Source organism: Phasianus colchicus, chromosome 18 (genome assembly GCF_987193195.1).
Source record: "Phasianus colchicus chromosome 18, bPhaCol1.hap1.1, whole genome shotgun sequence".
Classification (NCBI taxonomy): Eukaryota; Metazoa; Chordata; class Aves; order Galliformes; family Phasianidae; genus Phasianus; species Phasianus colchicus.
In genome coordinates, this window is record NC_143453.1 from 1,663,031 (window position 1) to 1,678,833 (window position 15,803).

The window sequence follows — 15,803 nt, forward strand, 5'->3', positions numbered from 1 at the left end:
TACATGTTTATGTTGAGTAGGTACAAATATTGGACATCACATGATTATAAGCTGTGAAATATTTGCTATTTTGTCCATGAAAGCTTTCTGGAGAAGCACGAAGGTAATTTTAAGAATCATGAGAGAGTTTTCATGCACCAACAAAGATTCTATCCTCTTCAGAATCCTCACGACCCCCTCAGTGTGACCTGTATGTCCACCTCTTCTTAAGTTTAATGAGGGGTTAATCTACAGGGCTAACTCATACTGTTATGGCTGGCTTTGTTTATTCATACATTCAAACATAAACTCAAAGCTTGGTAAGATCCACCAGGTGACATCTGCCATGGAGACACGATGGTTCTCTTTCCACTTTACATTGACTGCAGTCAAGTTCTCTTCTGGTACAACAGAGACAGGACACAGGAGAGCGATGTTTGCCAGGACTTTCTCCCCAAACAGAAATAATATTAACTGATAGCATTTGTATAACAGCTTATTTCCACCATATGGAAGCCGTAAGAATAGAATTGCATGGGAGTTGGTGCTACTTGGACTCTCCTGAAACCAAGCTGTAGCTTAGCTGGCTGCTTTCTGTCACACTTTTGCCTTAAAAGAGGATGGGAACCTCCATCTGATTCACTCTACTCAAATTCCAACCAAAAATGGAGCCTAAATAAGCAGGAGAAGTGGGAAGTGCCTCGAACGAAGCTCTAAAAGTCTTGCCTCATTTTACATGCTTTACAATCTCAACCATAGACACTTGTAAGGCTGCAAAGTGCCTGTTAGTGCCTTAGGGTAAAAGGGCAAGACACTTCTGGTATTACGGCTTTGCTCTTGCTCAGAAATCAGCAGTACTCTGCCTCTGAAGGAGGAATGCAGCATTTCCAACCCAGGGAGCATGGAGTGAAAAGCAAACCAAGGTGTTCTGCACATCAGCACAAGGTGCTTTATCAAGCCTGCTGTGCAAGGGGCCTTGTGTATATGACAGGGACATTTCCTTACAAAATGAGAACCTGTTTGCCTTCCCATCATTTTGAAAAAATACAGAAAGGGCTTCAGCTTATCAGGACGAAGATGTTACAGACCTGTCTCTCATTTCTCACCTAAAAACTGCATTCTGATGGCTCTCAAGTCAGCCTTTATCTCCCCAAATACGCTGTAGGAAGAAAAAAGTTATTGAACTCCAGGGAGAAACTGGTTTCTTTTCTGAGAGATTTTGTTCCCTTTCTCATTCCCCATGAATGTCACCGTATCTGCTGTTTGCTGAGCAGGAAATGCATTATTAAAGCAGTTTCTCCTCCATAAACTGCTTTGCATCTGACTGTTTCATTTTAAATCCATCACCACAAAGTCAGGCCACCTTGGGATAACCCAACATGAAATCTGACCTGATGAAAATGGCTCATGCCTCCCGGCCTGCACTGCAACCTGTGAGAAGGGCTTTTATTATTTATTCAAAACCTGTTTAAATCCACCCCCCTTCTTTTTTTTTTTTCCTGAAACAACCATTTTAAAAATATTAAAACGCCACAGCTAAGCTGGGAGATTAAACAAGTTTAAACCTTATCATCGCAGGTGGGATATTAGTTCCAATAAAATGAGGGGAGATGGCAGGCGGCATGGTAACTGGAGCCCCTTCTACTCAGTAACTAATCACTGAGAAAGCATTTGGTGAAGGAGGGGGAGAGTGGATGAGGGAGTGAGACAAACAATGCACCCAAGCTCCTGGCAACCCTAACTGTTTTCCATGGTGATGCACAAAAGGAAGAACGCCATGCGGAGCAGCAGACCTGGAGCTGTCCCCACAGCGCTCGCCCCGGATTCAAGTGCTCTGAGAAGCTGAAAATGTGACCTTCAGAACGTTCTGTTGTTGTGGGCTGAGGCTGCACCTGGTCAACCCTGTACCAAAGCGGGCAGAACGGTGCAGAATGTATACCTGTATGTCTTCTATAACACATCTTTCACTTTTTCCACTTATTATGCTTCTTAAGTGGAACCACAGTCTGTGAGTCACTTTAACACAGAATTATCGTTTCATTGAAAGTAATTGGCAGGAAACATTGGGTTCTGAAATGTGCAAAGGGAGGGATGACTTTTTAGAATATTTTTTCTTCCCTCATGGGAGTAAGATGCACTAACAGGCAACTAACCTGGTCCTGCTGGAAGACAGCACAGCCTCAGCTTCCCAGCCAGGAGCAGCCTGCCACAACAGCTCCAGCATCCCACAGCTGGGTCACCCTTCCCTTCTTTCCCCAGGGTTCCTCTGCAGATACAAGCCTGTATCCAGCCCTGTGGTGCAGGAGGACCATGAGTGGAAGCACAGAAGATGGAATGTTCAGACAAAAGAATCCTGTAACCTCTAATGAAAGAGTTAAACAGAGGCTTGAGACAGAGTGCAGACACTTCGCCATTGGAATGGTAAAGTGCCAAGAGAAAGGACACTGATTGCTTGCAAACATTGACCTCCTTTTGTCACCAGCATTAAAATCTATACACTTGTTCTGATTCTGGGACATCTTCTCCAATAAGAAAAGGTGCAATAAAGATTTTGAAGTGTGGCATAACTGTCCTGAGTGGCAGCAACCATTCGGTATTCTTTCAGGAATTTATTCTGATCATGATAATATGATCAGTGACGAATATTCTGGCTATGAGAGTTTTAAGTACACAAACTCCAATACATAAAACCCACTGTGATCTCAAGTAGCTGGAGACCAAACAGCTAGGAATGGCATTACTCCTTTCCCTCACTGCTGAATGTGACAAAATATTGATACAAAAACGAACACCCCCACCTCTCCATATGAACACACACATACTCTGTGAGGACAACTGTCCGAAGGAGAAGCAGAGCTCTGACAGCCTGGAGCTGGTTCACGTGGGCTGGATAGCTTTTGTGTGGCCACCTTTGAGGAAATACCTGGTGTACATTTGTCTGTTTTAAACACAAACCTTTTCCTAAGAGGGGGGAAAAAAAAAAAAACAACAACAACAAAAATCTGTGCTTTTACCATGTATAAAAGGTACTTAGCTCCTTAGGCAGACGGTGTGATTTGTATAAATTAAATAGCCTTTGGCCACTGCTTATAGTGAGACAAGTACCAGCCTGAACTATGTACTTAAATTCTTAGGTGAGGAAACAAAGGGGGAAAAGTTAATAGAATCCTCAGAGAGCAAGCAAAACACCCAGAAGGACTTCTGAACATTGCATCCAGAAAGAATTAGGAGAAAGGATCTAAAAACAGTAAAATGTTCTTTGCTGTCTCAGTGGGGCTGCACAGATATCAAGGAATTAAGTGCACTGTTATATATTGGTGGGAAAATCATACATATCCTTGCAGGATTGCTCGAGAAAAGAACAAGGAGTGACAATACAACGGTGCTGCACACCAGCAGCAGGCATGGTGCAGGACCAGCCCCCAGCCTGCATTTACAAGCATGCCTGCTGGTGCAGTCGCTGCTCATGTTGCCAATGCCTCAGCAGTGCTGCGTGCCCCCCTTTCATTGACATGGCAGCAATTCAGACACCCTCTGATTGAAAGAGCTCTCCTGCCAAGGAGCAGGACAAGGTTTATCTCATTGGATTAAAGATCGCCACGAGATTCCCGTAGCACTTAAGAAGAAAACACACAGGGAAGACCCATGTGGGGCACCAAGCATCCCCATCTGCTCTCTCTTGGAGGACGGACTTTCTACTCATAATGCGATAGTTTGCTACTGGCAGCTTCATAGGATTAGACTGATCACCACCCCCACCCCCCTTTTTTTTGTTGTTTGCTTTCTTGCTTTTTCTACTTAATCTCCTTTCCTCCAAGTGCAGCCTTTGCAGTCTAGGATGTTTCCTTTTACTGAAAGTGACACAGTTCCTCCATATTCAGTATTCCTATACACAGTTTAACTTTAGGCAGGGGATAATCATCATTTCCTATCTCAGCTATATTTATCTCTTCCTATATATTTGTCTCTTCCTGTATGCCAGCAACCTATGATTACTGTTTGGGATTTAAAGCATGTTTAAGACTTGATGTTTAAATAATCATTGTCTGCTTTACCATTGTAATGCCACCATCAAAGAGCTGTAAGAAAAACCTCTCAATATGACGTGCATGATTTTAAATCATCTCCACCCTTGGCTATTTGCTGTTGCCAAGATTGCACTTGGAAAATGCCACCCAGCTCTGGGTACTGCATTTCAAGTACAACAAAAGGAAGGCACTGGTAGCAATTTCTTATTGAAGTGCAATGTCACCCCCTGCAACTCCCTGAAAGGAGGTTGTGGTCAGGTTGGGGTTTAGAACTGCTCCCAGGTAACAGCAAGAGGACAAAAGGTGATGTCCTCAAGGTGAGCTGGGGAAGTTCAGGTTGGATATTATGAAGAATTTCTTCTCCTGAAGAGCAGTAATGAATTGGCAGATGCTGCCCAGGGAGTGGTGGAGTCACCATCACTGTAGGTATTTAAGGAAAGGGTAAATGTAGAACTTAGGGACATAGTTTAGTGCATTGTTGGTACATGCATGGCTGTACTAGATAATCTTAGAGGTCTTTTCCAACCTGAATAATTCTTTGATTCATTAAAATCCAGGAATTACAGAGATGCTCCACAAGATGCACAATCGTGCCTTCTGCACTCATGATGTGGTCCCATGATTCTAAGACAGCTGCGTCCTCAGTGAAAGAGTCCTTTAATTTTCTGTCTGCTTCAATATAAGCACCACAGGCCTTTCTCAAATCTCATCTGCGTGCAAAATTGCAGTCCCTTGTCAGATCAAACGCCAGGTCCATCCTTATCTGAAAGCTGGTTAGGCTTTAACACAAGGGTTCCCATAAGAGGCAGCAGGTTTGGCAGTCAGCAGACAGAGACCCACGTGCCCACCTTCAACCTCAGCCTACGGACTTGCAGGTTAGACCCTGTAAGCGCACAGGCAGCACGAACCCCTTTGGATGCACGCCTGTAAGATTTCCGCGTGAAACTTCACCCTGCAGCTGCGAGCAGCACCGAGGAGGCACCTCGGGGAGCCGAGTTCCAGCATCCGAAGTTCAGACCCCGTGTGGGTTTGCTGCCGGAAAGCGGGACTCACGGCTGGGCACGGGACGCGCTCCGCAGCTGCGCTCCCACCGCCGGCGCTGCGCATCCGCGGTCTGTGGCGCCACCTGCCGGCGGAGCGCGGTGCGCTGCGGGCACTGAGCCGCTCCTCCTCCGCTGCCACAGCCGTCGGGCCGCTCCTCCGACGGCTTCTGTTATTAACACAGAGTGAATGAGTTTCGTTCCTGCTTAAAATCTGCTTTATTCGTTTTTTGGCGAAGCAGGATAGGCAAGGCTTTGTTTCCCTAGCAGGATAGAACAGCAGGGAATCATAGAATCGTAAGGGCTGGAGATCATCGAGTCTATCCCCACTGCTAAAGGAGGTCCCTACTGCAGGTTAAACAGGAAAGCATCCAGATGGGTCTTGGATACCTCCGTAGGAGGAGAATCTGCCTCCTCTGGAAAGCTTGTCGCCCTTGAAGTCTAGAAGCTCTTTCTCATATTCAGATGGAACTTCCTGTGTTCCACTTTGCACCCATTGCCCCTTGTCCTGGCACACAGCACAACCAAAAAGAACCCTGGCCCCAATCCTCTTGACATCAATCCTTAGATATTTATAGGCATTATTGATCAGATCCCCTCTCAGCTTTCTCTTCTCCAGGCTGGACAGCCCCAGGGCTCCCAGCCTTTCCTCACTGGGGAGCTACTCCATGCTTCTCATCATCTTTGTGGCCCTCCACTGGGCTCTTTCTAGGAGATCCCTGTCATTTTTGAAGTGGCAGAACTGAATGCAGTGCTGCAGATACAGCCTCCCCAGGGCAGAGTAGAGGGGGAGGATTACCTCCCTTGACCTGCTGGCCAACCCTTTTTTAATATGTGTTCATGGTAAGATCTTTTCTGTACAGCTGCATGCCCATATAGATGAATGTGGGCAGGTCCTGGGAGGTGACTGTAGGTATGTGTAAGTATAAGAACACACATAAGAAAGTTAAGTCTCAGGTCAGCCCCCAAACTCTCCCAAATAGCACAAAGCCTTTTTTCTTGTTAAAACCTTTGAATGGTGATATATGGGGAGGATAAAATGGTGTTTGGGGATCCTTTGAACATTTTCTGTGTTGCAACTAAGTCATTTCCACAGGAAACCCCTACACACACATTCCTATTGCCTGTGTCAGTTGCACTGAAATGACAGGGAAGTATTAGAGGCCCCTATCAAAGATGGAACCTCCCAAAGTCTGAGCAGCAAGGAAGAGCAGGAAGGGTCCTTATCATTTTTGGGCTTCACTTTGTGAAAGCAAGTGCCTTCCACAGCTCTGAGACACACTGGGATGTGCCTTTTCTGTTTGAACCCATCAAGTGGAACAGCCTGGTGACTACAGCAACTCAGAGAGCTCATGCTCTGTGCATCCTTCAGTCCATGCTGATGTTGTCATATAGAATAATACCTAGCTATAGAGTAATATCTACCTTCCCCCCTCTGCAGAAATTAAGTACTGCTAGATGCTTGTTTTTCAGTCTCAGTTCTTCTCTGTAAGGTTCCCCCCTCCACCCCTCTTCCCCCCACCTTAATAGAACAGCACACGTGACTTAACAGAACAACAGAACAGCTTTTGAGGCCTCTTTGCAATTCTGCAGGCTTTTGACACATTCCTCAGGAAGCACAAGGACTCATCTAGCAAATGATTCAGATAAATATCAGCCTGGCAGCTAAAGATGGAGCAAGAGATGAATATAGAACTGGCTTGAGCTTTCTGGAACCTCTTCACAGTCTTCAGCCTCCTCCCCTGGTTCCCATCTTTGGAAAATAAACAGCTCTGATTGTTGCACACTTGAGATTATGAAAACATCAAGTCCATTAGTATTTGGCAAAGTGCTCTCTCATTTCCTTCTGATGTAATAATTGAGAGAGGGAGCAGAGACTGCAAAGATAGCACAAGGCACAAGTTAATGACCTTCTCGCATGTATGTGTGGGCTCTTTTATAGGGAGCCTTTTCCAATCCTCATCTCGCCTCCACTCACAGCGTTTCAGCTGAAACAGTGCTTCAATGTGGCTTTTATTATTTGATCTGATGTCCCTTGGCCGGCCTTCAGAGGCAGCTAAATGGCAGGCAGGTGTGGGGGTCTAAGAGACAGAAAGCAAATGGAGCTAATGCTTCATCATGCCGCACAGCCATTGGAGCTTCACTCCAAACAGGAAAACATCACTGCAGCCAAGTTCTTCTTGCCTTCTTTGGTTTCTGTGATACATTTAAGTTAAGGTGCATTGAGGAGTCCTGTTTCCCTTTGTGAGAGATTTTCGGGAGACTGCAGGCTCAATAAGATCAGCACATAGATGGAATAACCAAGTGCAGAAAGGAATCAGCTGATGAGAGAAAATTAACTGAAGTCAATCGTTGTCACTATGAAGCATTGGACTGGCCCTCTCACTTATTTGGTTGCCAAATTTAGAGCTTTTCTTAATGTACTTAGAGACAAATTAAGCTCAGATAAATTCCAAGGAAGGGTATAGTGTTCCCTACTTGCTTTCAAAAGGCTTGCTTTCATCTTTTGAATTGCCTCTAGAGGCTTCTACAGATGCATAGCTTTCTACTGTAGTTTAACTGGAACCTATGCCAAAAATGCCATCTTATTTTGACAAAATAAATCTTGATTTGACAACTCAAGTTTTAGGGAAGTGAAGATTACCTCTGTCAGAAGTGGTCTTAAGTTTGAGTTTTCCATCTGGGAGTGGCAAGTTACAGGCCTTCCTGAGCCAAATGCTGGTAATGTAGTTATTCATTCTCAATCACAGACGTCCACAAATCCAGCTGTGGACCAGCTGCCCTTACCCTGCAGCAGTGGGCACTCTGGGAAGAGAAAGTACACACAAGACCATGGTAGATCTCTGTGAAGCATTTACTCCTGTAGATAGGATTTCTCTCAAGATTGACAGTAGTGCTAGAAGCTACTTGGTGCCCAGGGAAGGAATTCTTCCACCTTCCTCAAAATAAGGATGTGCATACACCTGTTGTATTTGTATCAAAGAATGTTTTAGTTAAAGAAGTAAGCTAGTTTGTTTGATGTCTCAGCAGGGTTTGGACTGTTGGTTGTGTGTGTGTGTGTTTGCCAAAGGACTTAGACATCCCTAGGAAAAGCACATCTCTTTTGTGCAACAGCACTAGAAGACCTGACAGGGGCTGAGTTATCACTTTCTTCACCTCCAGTTCCTAAAAGAAACTGACAGATGGATTACAGGATTGATCAGTCCCAAGAGATGCATGATTTTTGAAAAGCCCTTTAGAAGGGCCCCCTTCTAATTTCAGGACCACATAACACAATTTTCTTGCCAATATAAGATACCCTCAGCAGTCAATCCGGAAAGATTTTGTGTCATAGAAAAAAAATAGTCTTTTCACAGACCTAGCTGCACACAGTTATTTCCTTCTTCCTTGCAGATTTTCTCCCCCCAAATTTTATACATGCAGAAACGTTCTTACCCCTTTCTGCCATAGTTATGTAGCCTCAGTTCTGATTTCATCGATTACGCACACCAATGTCTGCAAAGCTGCCTTAAGTAAGTTGACTCAGTTGGGAATTCAAGGTGATTACATTTTTCTCCTTCAGATACATTGTTTTAGTTAAAAGCCACTCTGGCTGCTCCATAACAAAACCAGACACAGTGGGCCCCATTGTCCAATTCTTGGCCAAGGTAGCGTGTATGGATTAAGTGATGAATTGCAAAAAGAGCCTAAAAGCCAAGCTGTAACTTCACAAAAAGGCCATTAAAGGTGAGCGCTGTCGGTAAAGTGCCCATTTAGAATTGCTTTTATGACCCTCGGTCTTCCCAAGATGTACACGAGCCACAAATTGTTCAGCCTCCCAGACTCTTGCTGCTGCAAAGTGACAGATTCTCATTTGAACTTGGCTGGGAGACTTGCCTGCGGCTGGGATTGTGGTTCTCTAACTCTGATGTTTCACTCCCAACTGGTGAGAAAACGCAAAACCTTTGTCCTGGTAGGAGACAAGTAATGAGTTTAACGGTGGTGAGACTTCAAGAAGGAAAAATTAAAAATTAGGGAAAAAAAAGTAAGACACCTGCTTTCTGGCTTCTCTTCTTCTGTCCCCCTTCAGTTCTACATGAGAACCGTTGCTCCTTTTATACATCCTGGTGTAGGTTTTTCAGTAAGTCTATAAAGCACTTCAAATTCAACTCCTTGCAGATTTCCAGTGGTTGGAAAGTCCATACTTGGCTCTTGAAGGCGAAGTAGGACTACAGAAGAGGTGTTGAGAAGGACAGAAAGTATGTCATAGCATTTACAGCTGGTCTTCCTCAGTTCTGTGCCATTAAGAACATCAACAGTTCTTTAGCAAATAATTCTTCATTTTTTTAAAGACTGAAGTTTCAGTCTGTGGAAGGTAAAGAACAAATACTCACCCTTACTTCAGTTTTGTTATAGATGAAGGTGAGAAAGGAAGCATAAGCCCTCCATGATTCAGAAAGCTTAGGTTGCCACCACTCATAAGGCCTTCCAGAGTTCCTTAAGAAGTGTAATGCTATAATGGGATGGAAAGCACCTCCATAATAGCAGGGTGGCAAAGTCTTCGGCTACAGCAAATAAGATACAGAAATGAAGGAAAAAGAGCTGCTTCCTACCTTTGGAAGGCCTCAGATACACGGAGATCTCCAACAGGAGACACCCTCACTTCCACTGCCAGCCCTTAAATGAGGTCTGACTGTTACATCACTCAGGTACATTGCATGCAGCTGAGCTCCCCTGGGCTGGCCCTGCCTTCCAACCAAGTGCTCAGTCACTGCTTCAGGCCATGACTTAGCACTGCCACTCAGTCAGTTCCATTTTTTTGTGCCTTGCTTTCTACTGTGAGGGAAGTTAAGAATATTGTTGGAATAGAATTGAAGCCTGTGATAATCATTCTCTGATTTTAGATTGCTTTCACAACCCTGACTGGAAGGTATTATAAGGACTGAAATGTTTGTCACATAGAACGTTGTGTGATCCAAGATATTTCCCATTCTAAACAGATCCATGATGACTTCTTCTTTTTCCAAATGTTTTCATGTTTCTTCCAGAAGATTAAAAGCATCTACCAAAGCCTGTTATAAAAACACAACTTGAAATCTGACTACATTTGCAGTCAAATTCAAGCCCAACTTACACATTCAGTCAAAGAATTGCAACTCAGATCGTTTGTGTCCTAGAAATGGACATGAAGTAAAAGAAAGCACTTGAAGAAGTGAGGTAGCAGGACCACTGGTGCTGAAATGCAGGTAAACAGAAGGCTTGTCAGTTTGGAGAAGGAAGAGAAATAAAACATTTATGGTAGCTAAAGGGAAGATGTAGAGAGTTAACAAAGAAAGAACACACAAAGAACAGGGTATGAGCATCCAAGAGGGATGTGCAAGATGTCTCTTATGCAGGGATCTAGACAAAATGGTCAGTCAGCAAATCAATGACTTCACATACCTTTGCTTCAGCTATTTTCTTTATTCCTCCATCAGAATTCGGAGAGAGGTAAGTAATTCCATTTGCCAGTCCAGGAGATTGTCAAGTACTTTCACAGTGTTCTAGGCAAAGCAATTTGGATGGCGCAGGAGCTACCTGTTTCCTTCCACACATTTGTCAACAAATACAAATTCTACAAGCCCACAGGAACCCAAGACTTGCCCTACAGATACCTCTGATTTGGTTTTACATCAGAAGAATTGTAGGCAGGCTAAGATGTATGCAGTAGTTGCCCCAACTAAAACAGGCTCTTAACAAGGAAAACAACAAGCTATTAGCAATCTGATACAGTTTTACAATCCCTGTACAAGTCCCTGTGAGAGAGCAAGCCTGGTGCATCTTTGGCATATGGCCCACTGAGTAATGCCTCACTGCAGAACAGCAAAAAAGAATGCTAAGAGAACAGGAAAGTTTATCAGCATAGGAGAATTTTTCTTCCTTTACATGCTATTATGGCTGAAAACGGACTCCATGGATCACAGTTCCTTACACAAGGGCTACTTAGAAATCCCAAACAGATTTTTTTTTGCTTTATTTTTAAATAAAATAACACCAACACATCCAACCACCACAGTCCAAACAAGAAGGTCTCACAGAATGCATATATAGCTTATGTAGGTGTGTGCATGTATTTTGTTGTTCCAAAAAGTTTAATCAGTTGTTAGTCCAAAAGCACTTCATCTCTATCTGCCGGGTCTGCCTGGCTGAGTGTAATGGCTCTTTCTACAGCTGTTATCAATAATAAAAGCATTCAAGATGTAACTTCCATAACTTCCTTCTATTTGCTAGAAGGGAAACTCTGTTTTCAATGCACTTTTTGTGCTTGAATTGTCTTAAATGATATGAATCTTATCTAGTGTTTGATCATGAAATAATCAGAGATATATCTATACATATAATATATCAGATATATTTTTGAAATTCTGTGGCTTTCCCAGTTTAGGATTCCGCTCTGAAGCATTTGCTCTGTAACAAAAATTGAGATTATGTGAAGACAACAACAAAAATAATGTGATTACTCTTTTTCCTTTTCAGTATAAATATATATATATATTTTAAGTTTGCATTGAATAAGGCATTTTAAATGCCCCCAAACAGTGTCTACGTTTGTAGAAAGTTTCCAGATAGGTCATAGAAGGACACAAGTTGCCAGTCCAAAGAAATCTGACTAACATAACAGCGCTTCTGTCCATTGGATGGCTTCATGCAGAGCCCATCGTATGTGAGAGGTAAAGAATAGCTCCGAGTTGTGTCAAAACACCCTTCTTTTTGGCTCTACCTCAAGCACTCATCATTTGATCATCCATGCTCCATCTGGAGCAGCAGAAGAAATCCCATTTGCTGCAGTACTGCACTGTACCACCAATCCAAACCCTTCACCCAACCCTTTTTGTCTTCTGTGGAAAATGAAAGGTATTGGTTTCAATAGTCTGAGCACCTTCCAAGTGTATGTTTCACTGGTGGCAATCGGAACTTCTGGGCTGGTTTTGTCACACCACTGTGCTGTGGCCCATGTTTGGGTGTTACGTAGATCTACTGAAGTACCTTCAGCAACAGAGCATGGATTCTGAAAGCTGTCCTGGCAGTGTTTCAGGCTATAAATACAGGTGTTTGCCTGTAAACCAGCTTGCTCAGTGCACACAAGAGGCTGAACTAGCAACACATGGTTACCTGGTGTACATCTCCTGAGCTGTAAGCTCACCTTTGGATTGTGACACATGCACTATATGGCAAAGACTGATACTCTCTAGAAGCTAAATGTGTGCCTGAGTTTCTTTACGTATTGGATTAAGAACTGCAGAAGGTGAAGGAGATGGGAGCAAACCTGACCCTGACTGTTGCCATCACAGTGCAGTGGGCACATAAAGCTTTAAAAAAACAGTTTGCAGAGCAGCAGATTTATTATAGGTATTTCAATTACTCCCTGAAAGAAGAATGTGCTTCTCTCCTCATCTGGGAACTGAAAGGAACGGTTCACTGACTTCCATGTGATGCTTCAAGATCTGTAATTTGGTGGGCTTGTGAAATGTTAGATGATGGATTTGAAAAGAGGTCTGAAATAGAGGGTTCTGCAGCCTCATTGCAGTGTGTCTACTGAGAAACCAGAGCGGGAACCATAGTGGGAACAGCTCGAGGAAACAGTCACCCTCACTCTGGGATCAGCAGCTAGCGGTGTTGTTGAGCATCTGCAGTTTAGCCTGAACTGTATTTCCTGCTTTCCCCAGCCATTGGCTGAATTTATTTCTACAGTCATCAAGGAAGACAGCAGTTTTGAAGGCATTTCTCCCTCCATAGCATCACATCCCTCAGTAGCATTGCCCTTCTGCCCCAGCCAGCTTTGCTGCCATCTCTCAGCTTTCACTGCACTGGTACTTCTAACTGGCATTCCTGCTTCACACAGGGTGCAGTTCGTAGCCCTTGCCTGCACATCAGCTGAGGAGAAAAGCCAAATCCATGTGCTAAAACCAGCCAGAAGTCTTCTGAATTTGCAGTCGTTTGCTCTGATGCAGTAATTTCTACAACAGCATCCCCGGACATCCATGCTCTGCTCAGCCCTAACAAAGCCTCTCTTTTGGCACAGGGCCTGTGTTTGGGGCTTCGCTTTGACATGTCATAGCCTCACACATTGCTGCGAAGGTGTTGGAAAGGCACCGCAGCCTCTCTCAGAGCGGTGCTCTTTAAACTTTCCACTGATTAGGGGCCTTTTAGCACTCAGCTGGCTTTTCCTAATGGATTTTTCCTTTTCATTGAGACTGTTACTTTTTTTTTTTTTTTTTTTTATTGCAGGCATTGCCAAAGTAAACAGTCCTGGAAGGCTGTTTGGAAGGCAGGGGAGAGAAGAAAGAGGCAGAGAACCAGAACTGGTCCAAATGTGTCCAGATAACGGCTATGTATCCATTAATATGTGATGAGGGCCAAGAGCTTCCTGGGTGAAAATCTCTGGGAAGAGCAGGCTGTTTGTTGAGAGGCAGCACAAGAGACAACTGCAAGGCCTTCCTTTGGACCAGAAATGCTTCACCTTTCGGCCTGCAGCTGGGGTGGGTGTGAGGCTAGCATTAACCAGCCCCCCTCTGATTTATTTGCAAAGTCTTGAAGTCAGAGAGAGTGTGAGCAATTCTAACCTCAGAGATTTCAGGCACATCATTCTTTCACTGCTCTGAAGTAGACAGTTTAAATTTCAGTCAGCTTGCTGTGTGGGAGCCCATGAGGCACTTATCTTCAAAGAGACTCCCTTCCTTCTGTGCTGCCCTGGTCAGAGGAAACTCCACATCTCTTTTTGGAGAAGTTCAGAATTCGGTTCAGGCTGATAATGGAAATTGTGCACTGCAGCTATGCTGTTCCCAGCTGGATAAGCATGGTTATTCACTTTTGTGTAGGCCCTGAACGCGCTACAGATGTGCTATGGATGTAATATGGACATGGCCTGCATTTTTTTTCAATCACTCAAGCAGGCCTTGGGGCTGCAAGGAAAATGCCCTAGGTTTTACAGTTCCTTCTACAAGGTAAGGGAAGAACACATCACATCTTTTGTATATGAAAGCCTTTCTTCCCTGCTCTATGTCTGTATGGCTTCTGCCTGTTTGGCCCATTCCGCTTCCTCTTCAGATTAGCAGCTAGGGCTCAGACTTCCCCTCATCAGCTCATACTTGCTGATTGCTGGAAGCTTCTGCTCTGTACCATCATGTAATGCAATGAGGGTTTACCACTTTTGCCCCAGTCAGTGATGAGTAAGCACCCATTGCAGTGGGTTGTTCTGCTCCAAGTTCCCTCTCCCAGCCAGTGCATGGCCCACGGGACGAGTTGGGCTACAGAGCAGAAGACCTGGGTTATGGTTATGGTAATGGTTATGGTTAGGATTGGGCTACAGTTCACAAGACCTGCCTGGAGTTCTCTGATGCTCAGCGTTAGCCCAGGTCTGCTCTCCCCACAGCACAGCCCCCTGTGGCCAGGTGACATTGATCCATGCCAGGGCTGGATTCCAGATGGACACCTCCCCACTGTTGGCCTACAGGCATGTTTGACATAGGATTGATGGGGTGTTAATGATGGTGAAATTTCAGCCAACCTTCTTAGTCTGAACTGGGAATGGCGAGAGCTCATTTTTTAATCAGAACCCGACTTTCAATAGACACTTCTACCTGCAGCACAGCCAGGGGAATGGCTGATCCACCTGAAAGGGGGAAGTGAAGGAGGAGCACCTGCCCATTGCCTCCCTATAAGCACAGCAGTGGCTCTCCATATTTTACAAGACCTCTGCTAGGAGTGTACAGGGGAAGCTGTTTGGGCAGGAAGGCCTTCACCATCATGAATAGGCGAGGTTCTCATTTGGCACACTGTGCCACACTGTGCACAGCACCAGGCCACGGCCTGCTCAGTTCCGCAAGCAGCTGAGCCTCATGCCCCTGTGGTCGCTCCTCTCATCCCAAAGTGCCTCCCATTCCAGCAGCCGAGCCCTCTATCCTAATGGCCATGCCCTCATGTCCCATCCTATCAGCTGTGCCTGCAGGTCTCACAGGCACTGTGCTGCTTTTTTTCCCCCATGAAATATCTGCAGCAACTTTGAGATCCTTTGAATGTTTCATCCCAGTCTGTGTTATGTGTTAGGTTACATCGTAGTTTAGAGCATGCATTTGGCATTATTTTTTGTCAGCTTTTCTTGTCATGCTGTGTGTTTCCTGAATCTGAAATACCGCTGCCATTTCATTGACCACTTGCTCAGCATTCTGGGATCTTTTAGCAAATCTTTGCGGGACGCTTTAGATTTCACCGTCCTGAATAATTTTATATCAGCTTACTATACTGACTGAAGCTTGCAGACTAACACTCCGCATTCTTCTGCCTTGGAGTCTTTCACTTACAATGAATCTGGGATGCAGACAGCTGTATCAATAGCAGTGTGACTTACGCAGACAAAGCGTAACTAAGCCAACAATTTGCCCAGTACCATACATCTGTTTTGGCAGGCTTAGAAATAGAGTTTAGATCTTTCCTCTCTGCCTTGCTTATTTGCTTATTAAATCTAGAGCTGTTCTTCTGCCTCACTGTGGACTTAATAACTGGAAACACATTGTTTAGGGGGCTGAAATGGTGGATCACAGTTGCACAGAAACTTGGAACAGCAGTTCCATTCCACAGCTGCTTGCCTCAGGCACACTGGGATTACGCATTAATGCTTCGTGTCCCTCATCTCCATCAGTACTTTGGTGCCTTGTGCTTGTGCCTCACTAGCTGTGCTGGTGGCAGTGCCTATGGAACTGAGATAGCATTATTTGCCCTGCCACTTGCTAAATGTCAA

At 44.5% G+C, this 15,803-nt stretch overlaps 2 long non-coding RNA genes across 2 annotated transcripts; one reads left to right on the top strand and one right to left on the bottom strand.

Annotated features, from left to right (window-relative positions):
* The first annotated feature begins 1,751 nt into the window (after window positions 1-1,751).
* LOC149915498 (uncharacterized) lies at window positions 1,752-2,536 on the top strand. The gene is made up of 2 exons (XR_016458749.1): window positions 1,752-1,920; window positions 2,239-2,536. It is a non-coding gene; the product is annotated as an uncharacterized LOC149915498 (long non-coding RNA).
* Window positions 2,537-8,427: 5,891 nt separating this feature from the next.
* LOC149915499 (uncharacterized) lies at window positions 8,428-9,662 on the bottom strand. The gene is made up of 4 exons (XR_016472110.1): window positions 9,640-9,662; window positions 9,421-9,539; window positions 9,081-9,321; window positions 8,428-8,996 (listed from the first exon to the last, which is right to left on the bottom strand). It is a non-coding gene; the product is annotated as an uncharacterized LOC149915499 (long non-coding RNA).
* Between the last annotated feature and the right edge of the window lie 6,141 nt (window positions 9,663-15,803).